Source organism: Ambystoma mexicanum, chromosome 2q (assembly GCF_040938575.1).
Source record: "Ambystoma mexicanum isolate Mex_15411 chromosome 2q, UKY_AmexF1_1, whole genome shotgun sequence".
Classification (NCBI taxonomy): Eukaryota; Metazoa; Chordata; class Amphibia; order Caudata; family Ambystomatidae; genus Ambystoma; species Ambystoma mexicanum.
The window spans coordinates 319,376,576-319,388,741 of NC_090924.1; the positions used below are offsets into that span (position 1 = coordinate 319,376,576).

The following is a 12,166-nucleotide window of genomic DNA, read 5'->3' on the forward strand; positions in this document are numbered from 1 at the left end:
CATCCTTCCAAGGTCCATGAAGTGAGTACCCTTAAACTGGCAAACAATAGCATGAATTATTTCAGCACTTACATTTAGTAAGAAGCAGGCATGAAGCCATTTCTAAAATGCGAATACAATTATTGATCTTATTTTGTTAGAGGTGAGCCTTTCAAGTGGAAGTGTGAAAGATGATGAGCATGGGGAACACCACGAGGTATGTGGCTGGGGGTGTCTATTCCTTTTCTGATTGGTAAGCCTTGTGCTGTTTGATGACAGCGGTGCAAGATAAACATATCCATAGGTACAGCTGCATATTGTGAAATTAGTCTCTTTGTATCTCATTTTTAGTTTTTAGAATGACAGGTTATAATTGGACTGCTTTGAAACACGAAAGTGGCCTACTTATTGTAAGAGAATTAACTTGTAATGATCTCTAAGGAAGGAAAGAAGTGTGTGTGTGGGGTGCGGGTAATGGGGGCGTGCCTGCGTCTATGCTGCAGTACTGTCTGAAGCAACATTGTTAAAGAGTAGCAAAGCATTCTGTTTCATCCTTTGTGGATATAAAATCTCTTGGTCACAATTTATGTAATACTTTGAACTTGAAAGGCATGTCAGAGATCAATTGGTGGTTCTGGGCTTTCAGGTCCAGGGGCAGGCTATGAACATGTATTCTGTGCACTGCCCAATTTCTATACGTCAGAAAAGTAATTCTGGCTTTGTGAGCCACTTAGGAGTCAGATGCTGGGCAGGAGGGACATTGTCTGTCTTTGTGGAGTGAGCATGTTTCAGCCAATGGTCGGAGTTAGCCATTATAACCAAAGATGGCTGTCGGGTTAACCACTGGTCATAGCATCCATTGATACTTAACTATTTATCTCTCTGGACTGGCCAAAAGTAAATACTCCTTTCTTCTTTAATCACCTCGATGTGTATCATAATTTCTGCGGTCCTGATCTAAGATCTCCTTCGGCTAGATTGACATGCAGCCAAGTTGTCAAACACACTATTGTTCTCCCTTTATCGGTTCCATGTCTTAAAATCACGGCAAAAATGGCAGTGAATACAAAATATTGTGGCAAAATGCAGTGGTATTTTGTGCCACAATCATGTAAAGGATGCGGGGGCCACCCCTGCAACCCCCAGACCCATTATACCATTTAAGAGGAGCAGGGGACACCTCCGCAGCCCCCACTACCTTTAAATGGTATAATAGGGTACACCTTTACCGGCTTAAATCACGGCAAAACATTTTTTTTTACCAGTGACTTTTTTGCCACAATTTTATTACCTAATACCCCTTTATCCTGATCAACTTCCATTTGAAACCCCTTGATTGTATTATATATACCCTGTTTCTCCACCACTTTATCGCTTCCTTTTTTCTTTCCTCCACAGATTGCAATCTGGATACCCAGGGAAAGGGCACAATAGGCCAACTTCCAGAAACGCTTTGGTGTTTTGAGGCTATTACGGCAGTGATTTGGCACAGTATAAAAGATATCTAAAATAGCAGAATATATTGCATTACATAACATTACATTTTAGTAGTTTTCTTCAGGTTTTCTTTGGCAACCTGAGCCCATGAGAACAAATATATTACAGAGTCGGCAATAGCGACCCTGTAGTTATCGTTTAGTTGCTCAACCCATAAGAAGAGCACTTTTTGATGCAGCTAAAACATTTTTACAAAATATGTAGACATTTGAACCATTGTGTGTTGTCCCGTAAGGGAGGGGTGAGTGGAGGGGACGGGGCAACGTTATTAGGGGGTTTCCAAAACTTTTTCAAATCCCTATTAACTTGCATTATGAGTTTATGGGTGTATTTTAACTAAACTAGTAGATAAAACAAATTGTGTGATATCTCGGTCCAGTCTGCAGACTAACTTCCTGATATGGTCTCTATGGATGCCTATCAACCAGTCAGAGGGCCCAGCACTGTTCATGACCCTCATGGGAGGGAACTGATTTTGCCTTACAGAGACTGTAAGGCACATCAAAATATTTTCAAATCAATGCCATTTTCGATATGCGTACAGCACCCATCGTCTGCAGACAATGTACTGAGAATATTACAGAAACTTTACAGAAAAGGGACAAAAGAAAGCATTGGTTTTGTTTCAATGTCCACAGAGACATATATAGGCACATATATGGGGAAACGGTTCTATTTGAAAAGACCTCATTTTAAAGGTCTCAAGAGAAAAAGAGTGATTTACAAAGCCCAATTTTCTTTGCGTTGTAAAAACAGCATTGTGAAGGTCTTTTTCTCTTGAGACCTTTCAAATGTGTTTTTTGGACGCAATCTTCTGCAGAGAAGGACTCTGTGCATCCAGATTGCGTTTTTTGGACGCAATCGTTTGCAGAGAAGGACTAAGTGCATCCACCCCACCAATACCAATGGTATGGAGTGATCACTACCTGATACCATTCTCTGTCATACTTCGAACCCGAATACTGCCCGCAAACACAATATTACATGCCACAAGAAAAAGAAACTGGAAGAATCTTGACTTGGAATCCTTAATAGACCTGCTGGAATCAACTCAACCGAACACCACCAAGCTCAACGGGATGACCTCAGACACCTGGATCACTAGACCAACTAGCACCAGCAAAATGTATCAAAGCCACAGCAAAAAAGATGGCAGCCAGGTGGTTCACTGAAGAGCTGATAGAACTCAAAAAAACAAACCGCAAACAGCAAAAAATATGGAGAAACATTACAATCAACCAGCCAAAGTAAAATACCAAAGTGTGCTGGGGCGGCCCAGACCGGGCTGCTCGGCCTTGCCCCCAAAGGCCTGCCTCGTGACCAGCGAGGCAGACCCTTTATCATCAAATCCCTCCCCAGCTGCGTTTTACTCAGTGCCAAACTCAGATGAAGATGCAGCAGTGAAGTCCCGGGCTGCTCCGTTTAGTGGCCTGTTTAGTGGCCCCAATGAAGAAACCCTGGGTTGCCCAGCAGAGCAGCCCAGGTTTAGTTTAGTTTAGTTTAGTTTATTCATTTGTATTGCGGACCAGACCCGAGGGTATGAGGGCGCATGAGCAGCATGGTTATTCAAAGCTTGGTTACAGGTTGCTTATAAATTACAGTATGACAGTGTGACAATGAAGGACAAAGTGTACAGTTTTACAAGATGGCTATAATACAATACAGATATTTTACAAATTTACAAATAAACATACATTTCAGGATTGCGGCAGTGTGGTGTTAGAGGTTAGGAGTATTAGTGATCCTTGTTCTTTATCCACTGGATATAGTTGCGTCTAAAGTGTGTTTAGGTTTGGGGTGTCCTGAGGGATGGTGGTAGGGCGTTCCAGTGTTGGGCTGCTTTCACCTGGAAGCTGTTACCACCCATTTTGGTGCGTTTGAACCTGGGAACTATGAGCAGGTTTGCGTTGGAGTTTCTGGTGGGTCTGTTGGGGGTGTATTTGCATATTTTGTCTTCCAGGTAGCGTGGGGCAGCATTGTTCAGGTATTTGTAAGTTAGCGATGCTACTTTAAGCAGGATTTTGTCTGAGGTGTTGAGCCAGTTATGGGATTTCCTGATGTTGCAAATGTGTTCTCTCCTGGGAATGCTGAGCGCTGCTCTGAGAGCGTTGTTTTGTAGCGTCTGAATTTTGTTGGTAATTTGCTTGCTGGCTCCTACGTAGAGGGCATTACAGTAGTTGAGTTTAGATAATACCAGGGCTCTGGCTAGTGTAATGCAGCTCTGGGTGGATAAGAAGGGTTTGGCTGCTCTTATAAGCTTACATGTGTAGGCCGTGGAGGATGCCATAGAACTAACCTGTTTGTGGAAGGTTAGGGAGGAGTCGAGGTATATTTCTAAAGTTTTCACTTCTTTGGCTACCTTGATCGGGTTCCTGTCTATGATGAAGTTGGTGTACTTGTGGTCTAGTTTGGTTAGGTTTGAGGTGGAACCAAGGATGATGAGTTTTGTCTTGTCATCATTCAGGCATAGACTGTGTGAAGCCATCCATGCCTGAATGATGAGGTACACCTTGTTCACCAAGGCCAAATGCCGGTTGTAGTCTCCCGTCAGTGGGATGAGGATCTGTGTATCATCAGCGTAATTGGTGTAGGTGATACCCAGGCCATCTAGATCATCAAACAGGGCCTTCGTAAACACGTTGTACAGAGTAGGGGAAACGCAGGAGCCCTGTGGGACTCCGCATGTGATGGGAAAGGGGTCGGCAGCGGCAGAGGTGGAGAAGACACGCATGGATCTGTTGCTGAGGAATGACTCGATCCAGCCGATGTCTTCTTGGGAGAAGTGGGCAGCTGAGTCTAAATGATTGCATAGGATTTTGTGGTCAACTAGATAAAACGCTGCGGAGAGGTCTAGTAAGAGTAGTAGTGCAGTTTTCCCATTGTCTCTAAGGGTGTCTATTTTGGGCTTTCAGATCAATGAGGGCTGTTTCAGTGCCATGATAGGGTCTGAAGCCTGATTGTCGAATACCTAGGAGGTGGTTTATTTCAAGGTATTTTTGTATTTGTTGGTATGCTGTCTTGTCTAGTATCTTGAGCAGGAATGGGACGGTGGTAATGGGTCTGTAATTGGTCGGAATGGAAGGGCCAAGGGAAGGTTTTTTAAGGAGGGGGAGGACCCAGGACTCTTTGAGGTTACTGGGGACTGTTCCTGAGGAGAATGAGGCATTGATGAGTCTGGTGATGAATGGCGAGAGGTCTCTTGCCACATCTTTAATGATTTGTGGGGGGCAGAGGTCGCCCTTACAGTTGGATGGCTTAAGGCTGAGAATGATTTTTTCCACTTCGAGAGTACAGACTTTGGAGAAGCTGAAACGAGTGGTGTTGGGTGTAGGGAATGTGGGTGAAGGGCTCGGGGGGGTGTTAGTGGGGTTGATTGGTTTGGTAACTCTTTGGTACTGGAGTTGGATTGTGCAATTCTCTGGTTATAGGATTCTTGTTTGGCAGCTATGATTTCTTTTTTGTACTTGGCCGTTATTTTATTGAGTATTAACTTCTTGTGGTCTGTGGGAGACTGTCTCCAGACTTGTTCCAATTTGCGTTTTTCCAATCGAAGCGCTTTAAGGTGGCTGGAGAACCATTGGTTGAGGTGCTTTTTTAGTTTGCATTTTCTTAATTTTAGTGGTGCAATGGCGTCTAAGGCTGTGCGCATGGTATTGTTATAGCCTTCTACAAGGTAGTAGGGGTTGGAAACAGGGAGTTGGTTGGTTGAGCGTAGGGAGGATAAGAGGGATACGTTTTTCCACTGTAATATTTTTCTTGCTTCTCGTGGGGATGGCTGCGGCTAGCGCCATGTTGGTGATGGGGTTCGAAGCTTCGAGGGAGAAGGAGAGGTGATGATGGTCAGACCATGATTGAGGAGAGTTATTGGTGATAAATGCTGCGCAGTTGTAGTCTGCTACCCAGTCAAGGGTTCTCCCTTTGTTATGGGTGGGGCTGGATACTTTTTGTGTGAAGCCTAGTTCAGACGAAGTGTTATTGATGAGGGTGGCCTGGTGGTCTTTGGGGTCTTTGTAGCCTAGGTTGAAATCTCCTAGGAGGAGGCATTGTGAGGAGTTTTTTAGGTTGTTGGTGAGGATGGCACTGTGCCTATGAGGTGAGCACACGGCCTGCCCACTGTGTTCAATGATGCATTGCAGAGGATGCGGGCCAGGAGGAGGCCACGGCGTGTGGCGGTGGGCATGGCAGCATCACCATAGCAACGGGGACGCCACCTGAATTTTAAATGGTGCCCGAGTCATGATGGTGATGTCGGGTGGGACCCCCAGCCAACGGGCCCACCATAGATATTATAAGTACTGTGGGGCACAGCAGTGATGTTGGGTGGGCCCAAGCCAGCATGGCCCACTCTGGATATTATGAATACTACAGGTCCAGCGGTGAGAGTGGGCAGTACCCCATGCACGCAGGGGGCCACCCAGGTCAATTTCTGGAGTGTGGGCTATGCGGTGAGTGTGGTGGACAGGGCCCCCTGGAGAAGAAGGGACCAGGTCCCATTATATATCCACAAAGAAGGGAGATGGGACAAACACCAGACCCCAGGAAGCATGGTCATCAGCCAGCATTGAACACTCCCATCATCCAGCATCCTGCTAAGAGCCAGTGCCCCAGGATCAATCCAAGGTACTGTGAAGAGGTGGATGACTGCAGCAGTCACCCCATTGTGACATAGAGTATTTTGTGTTTATGTAGGGTGTGTGTGTGTGTGTGTGTGTGTGTATATGTATGTTATGTGTCTAGTTATTAATCGCTAAGTAGGTTAAATGTTAAGTAGGGGGAGTTAGGGAGTTGAGGTAATAGTGGGTAGGGTAAGTAGGGTAAAAATTAGGTAGGATGTGAAGATGGCCATGGTTCTGAATAGGGGGTAGACAGGAGATACTCTGGGGTGAGGTAGCGGGATAGGTTGATGGCCTGCCTGAGGCTGCCTAGCAAGATGGGATCACCCATGGAGGCCATCCTCTGGCCTCACACTCTATGTCGGAGGTGCCTATAGTTAGGAAGGGGTTCGGTTGCGGCCAGCTCACCCTAGGGTCCCTGAGACCACTGCAAGGAAGGGTGAGCTAGCATAGCCAGTGCCTGCTTAGATTGAGCTCACGCCAGGGGAATCCTAGGGGAAATTTTTGCAGATCAAGGTTGTTTTAATAAAGAGGGGTACCCGTTGGGATCCTTATAAAAATTCACTCTTGTTGTCTGTGTCCATTAGTCAACTAAGAACTCAGGGTGTAGCCCATCTCCAGTACTAACCATTTTACTTGCAGATTGCTCAGCGCCTTACCTGAACAGCAGGTCTGGGATGGTAGGGTGGGGCCAGTGTGTTCCAATTCTTTCCCAGAGTATTTTTAATACTGTATCCTTCCGGGTCAGAAGAAAAAAAAACAACAGAGGCTAAATATATCTTTTTTAAATACTTTTTTACCTTGTTATCTACAAGAGGATAGTCCAGGTTTACACCTTGAGACTTGTGAATTGTTAGGGTGTCGGAATAAAAAAGAGAGAATTGTTCTCTTCTTACATACGTAGTATTGTAAGGTTCTTTTTTCGTGTCTTGTCCTCTATGCATGAATGGTGATGTCATGTGACTCCATAGAGTGGAAAGTGGTGTGAGTGCTGAATGCTAAGTGTTATCAGTTTGACAGTTGGAGAGAGGCTGGTTGAGAGAGAGGGCATGCCGGTGGATGTTCCCTACCTCACCTGCAATTTCGTTTGTACCTGTGGCTCCTGGTCATTTCTGGAAAGAACATGTTACTAGATAGAGCAGGGGTCACTAGTGTCTTTGCAGCGGAGATTAGCGACTTATGCATGTATTTCTGTAAAGAGACGGGCACAGCTAGCATACTCTTCATAGTTCTCCAGCAGGGGGCGCCCTGCCTCTTCATTCAGTGCAGATGCCGGGTTTGGGTGAATCAACAAACACTTTATGGTCAATAGCACATGTATGCCCAACTCTGCTTTCCAATCTTTCTTCAACGTTGACACAGATTTCTCCATTCAATCTAACATTGGGGTGAAATATCTTTGTGAGAAAGTAGTCTTTTGGTGGTGAAGCAGGAAAATCCTTCCCCGAAATGAGCTTAATTCTGGACAATCCACCAGAATACAGGGTGCCTTCTGGTCCTTCAATGGTGACCTGCACATCGGTGATAGCCTCCTCATTAGGAAAGAGTTTGATGCCCTCTGGCAGGTCCGATGTCAGAGTGGAGACTTCCTTGTAAACCAAACAGATTATGTGTGGAGGCAGAGTCTCAACGTTGGAATTCATTTCTGGGAGAGGGATGTTTCCAGAACGCTGTGCAAGGGTTCTTCCCCTTTTTGTAATGTTCTGAGACTAGGGCCTACTATTTATTAACTGAAATAAAAGGGAAGTGACATGCCTGGGGGACGGACTCTGTTGCGTACGGCCGTTTTGTAATTTCTTGTGATCTCTTCTCCCTACTTTGCCCCTCTGTCTTTGAACAATCCCTTCTCGACCTACGCCTGCGCCGATAGCCCCGGTGGCAGATTGGTGTGGGGGGTGGGGCATTTAAGGACAGCTTGCTGGATTTTGAGCGTGGCAATTATTTGGGGCTATTCACTTCCCACGTACCGCCCTCGGTTGAGGTTTATAAGGTGTTGGACAGTGTTGGTTTTGCATGCGCAAGGCGATGGGCACCATTGCGTTGATGTGCATGATGTGTTTTTTACCGTTGTACTGCATTGCATGAGGTGTGCCTCATGCGGTTGCATGTTTTGTTGTCATGGTGCAATCCAAGTTGTTCGTAATTTAACTGAGATGCAAGTCCTGATACATCTTTTTCCGATTATTTGGGTTGCACCGTGGTCATTTCAACCTCACATGCTGCTGTTTCTGCTTCAAGTTGAACAAATGGTTCTCTGTGTGCTTCTTGGCTATCTACAAGGGATCGCTGACTCCTAACCATAACTTCCCTTTAAATTTGTCACTGATAGATATATATATATATCACATGTTATGGTCCGTTAGGTCCTCAGGCAGCGTGAGGATAGAGAATTAGGGACTCCAGAGGTCTACTTTGCTCATATACATGGGTACACAGTGCTATGTTATGGCAGCCTACTTGCAGCTCATTATGCCACTGTACTCTAGAAGCTAACAGGGACTATACAGTCGCCTCATTCACTAACTGGCCGAGCATCTATTGCTTTTCGCTTCTTCTGCTCCCCTTTTTCACCTTCGTGTTTCCTGCATTGGCACATTGCCAACTCCCAGTTGTAGCATTTCTGTCGGTCAGCTCGGCACTCCTAAATGACCCCCTGGGTAATGGAGAGGAGCATGTATACCTTTGTCTTGTGAATAAATCTGCATGCTCGAATAGAACGCTTGAGCACACCTCAGGTCCATCACACAACCATGCGCTATTTCAGTACCACACAACAATGTAAACATGCCTTCACGTAAAATGTTGGTAACACCGGCAGGTTTCATTCCCACTTTTCATGATCAGCATTTTGTTTGATTGATTGACAAAAATTACAGTTGTACCCCTTTTTCCACAATCAACCTCTCCTTTGGCCCTTTGGCCCCCTTGTACCTTTTCACTTGTTTGTCTCTGCCTTTCAGAATATCTTACTTACCTTTCTTCTATCGTATTCATATTTTTTTCCCTACAGACAATGGTCCGGTCATGCGTGGCAGTGGCACAATATTCCGCTATCCAGAGAGGCCGGGGCACCATGAGACCACTATGGTGGTAATGGGTGCAGTACCAAAACCTTTTAATGTAACCAAACAAATCCTCCTGGTCCACGTCACCTCGAACATATGACCCTCTATATCCACATAGCCATATCATCCACTTCGCTTCCATCAACCACATCCCTCTCCACTTCGCTCCCATCAACCACATCCCTCTCCACCTGCATATGCTCAAAATTCTCATCACCCATAATATTTAAATCCTCTTCAACAACTACCTATCTCACCACATTATGCTCAACATACATATCACCAAAAGGGGCGCTCATTTCAGTCATGCTGCAGTCCTATGTGATAACGAACGTCTAACAGTAATATACTAACAAATTAAAATGTTAGAACATATGACCGCTAAAATTAAGTTTGTTTATAAAAACGAAAACATACCCAAACCAAACAGTGCCAGAGGGACTAGTGAAGTGTAGTGTTGCTCAGATACCCGGTCTGTCCTTTCCTGTCGAAATCGGGCTCCTCCCATCAGTTTGTTGATGTTTTTCTATCAGTCCATTGAAATGCAATGCCGTAATTACATCTGTAAATCAGCACCACTTAGAACCACTTGATGTATAAGCTATATGTGCGCTCTGACATATCTTCCTTGCATATAATTCCTGTTAGAAACTGTTAGCAGTAGTCTTGGCTCCCGTATAGGCATGTGCCAGTCACTTCCAAAATATTGCTGTGTGCTTGCCCCATCTACCAGCCGTGGCCATCTTATTTCCAGGTAATTAACATCATGGCAGTGCCATGGAAAAAGCCTATCGCATATTTATGCAAAGGCCCAATCTCTTGGCTTTGCCAATGCATGCTTGATATGTTATCGTCATTGTATTATTATTTAAGTAGTGACCATCACTTTCCAGGTTCCTCCTCTGTCTTACTTGCCCATTCTGCAAGGTCATTGAGGGCACTTTTGTTTCAAGCCTAAACTGGTATGATCTATTCATGGGAGGGTGTCACGTTACAGTATCAGAGCCAAATCAATGATTTCCTTCATTAACGCTAAATTCTCCACCCAGAAGCACCTGCCGGGACGCCCAAAACCCTAATATAGTAAACGGGCTCGCTGTTGCGGGCTGTAGGGTACAGTGACCTCGAGCTGCTAAGAAGGTTAATGCATTCCCTCATCCCGTCCGATTATGCCTCACGCAGCATTTGGAAAAGAGATGATGATATGAACGTTTAATTCCCAGTTTGGCCGCTTAATCTTTACCGAAAAGCAAGCGGCTGTTTATTATTCTCTCTTGGTCATATGCGCAGACCCACAACTCACCGTGTGAATCTGCAGATTAGCCGACCAATCTAAAGGGCTTAAAGCTCCAGCCATCTGCAATGCACAGCAGGCAGAGACGCAGAGGGGGGAGGGAGGGGGGAAGGGAGGGGGTAAGGAGAGAAGGAGACAGAGGACAAGGCGAGAGGGGAGAGAAAATTACACAACATCAGTATAGAGATAATAAGGAGAGGCAGATGGGGAGGGAGAGACAAAGCGAGGAACAGACTGCCTCATTATGAGTTTGGCAGTGTGGTAAAAAAAGTGGCGATAATTCTGTTACCGCTGCTTTTTTGGGTGGTAACGTAATTACTGCTCTTTTTTACCGCACTGCCGAATTCCAAGCTTGGAAGAAAAGTGGAGGATTCACCTCCAGAAAAAAGCAAAGAACCTCAGGGCCTCATTCTAGAGATGAGAAGAAAGCCTGCAAATAAGGTTACCCATGGGGCCTCCTTCTAGAGATGAGAAGAAGGCCTGAAAATAAGGTTACCCATGGGGCCTCCTTCTAGAGATGAGAAGAAGGCCTGCAAATAAGGTTACCCTTGGGGCCTCCTTCTAGAGATGAGAAGAACACGTTAAATGAGAAAACGTTTTCCTATGTAACTTTTGACTCAATATTTAAAGTTAACGAAATGTGGCAGAATAATAAGGTGGAGAGAAAGAAAGTCCCCTATGAGGGAACTTGTGTTCCCTGCACACTATCCTTACCTAAATAATGCAAGTGGTAGATAGGAAGTAGCAGGAAGGTCCCTATTAGGGAAACAAAATGTAGCTACTCATCAAATCATCAGTTTGATAGATTTAAATAAGAAATTAAGCAGATTTGCTGACAGTGTTTTTCATTTAGACATACATCAAAAAACAGTGAAGTAGTCCATGGGTTCATAGTAATTTAATGCAAACAAATGCTTCAACAGGGGATTCTTATCAAAATATCACTACAAAAGAAATTAAACAAAAGTAGAATCAGCAGAATAATAAGTAGTCCACATCAAAACACACATGACAAAGTTCGTTTGATGGATGCTATCATGTAAGAAACAGCTTGCGTGAAAATGTCCTGTATTGCGCAGCACCTCCTTTAGACTCCATGGGATACCTCTCTCAAATGTATTTATTTATTTATTTAATTCATTTGTATTGCGCCGGTAGCTCTCGAGCTTCGGGGCGCAGAGAAAGAACACTAAAGACAGATGACAAACAAAATACACGTAGCACAAGACATTAGAGCTGCATTTGTTTGCATTAAATTACTATGAACCCATGGACTGGTCAGGTTGTGTTATGTATGTTACCTAAAGATGTGGGTTTTCAGTTGTTTACGCAAGCGTTGGTAGTTGGCTTCCATCCTTATCTGGCCAGGGAGGTTGTTCCAAAGGCCTGCTACGGTTATAGGGAAGGATTTACCCGCCCCGTTTTTGAGTCTGAAAGGAGCTGCCACAATCAGCCCTTGTTCGGCTGATCTTAGCTCTCTGGCGGGCTTGTATGGAATGATTTTAGTTTTCAGATATGCAGGAGCTTTACCAAAAATACATCTACGTGTGAGCATGAGGGACTTAAATTGGACTCTCTCTTCAATTTTTAGCCAGTGAAGTTCTTTCCTGGCTTCGCCAATGTGCTGATTCCTAGTGTTTTGCTTAATGATTCTCACTGCATTGTTTTGCAGGACTTGGTAGCTGTGGTAGCAGTTTTTGTTAGATCCTAGTATTAAG

At 44.7% G+C, this 12,166-nt stretch overlaps 1 protein-coding gene and 1 pseudogene across 2 annotated transcripts in view; one reads left to right on the forward strand and one right to left on the reverse strand.

The window, feature by feature from the left end:
- Positions 1 to 12,166, forward strand: part of LOC138569372 (testis-expressed protein 2-like) — a 436,050-nt gene that overhangs the window by 320,914 nt on the left and 102,970 nt on the right. The window lies entirely within an intron of this gene.
- LOC138568942 (ubiquitin-conjugating enzyme E2 S pseudogene) lies at positions 7,267 to 7,732 on the reverse strand (annotated as a pseudogene).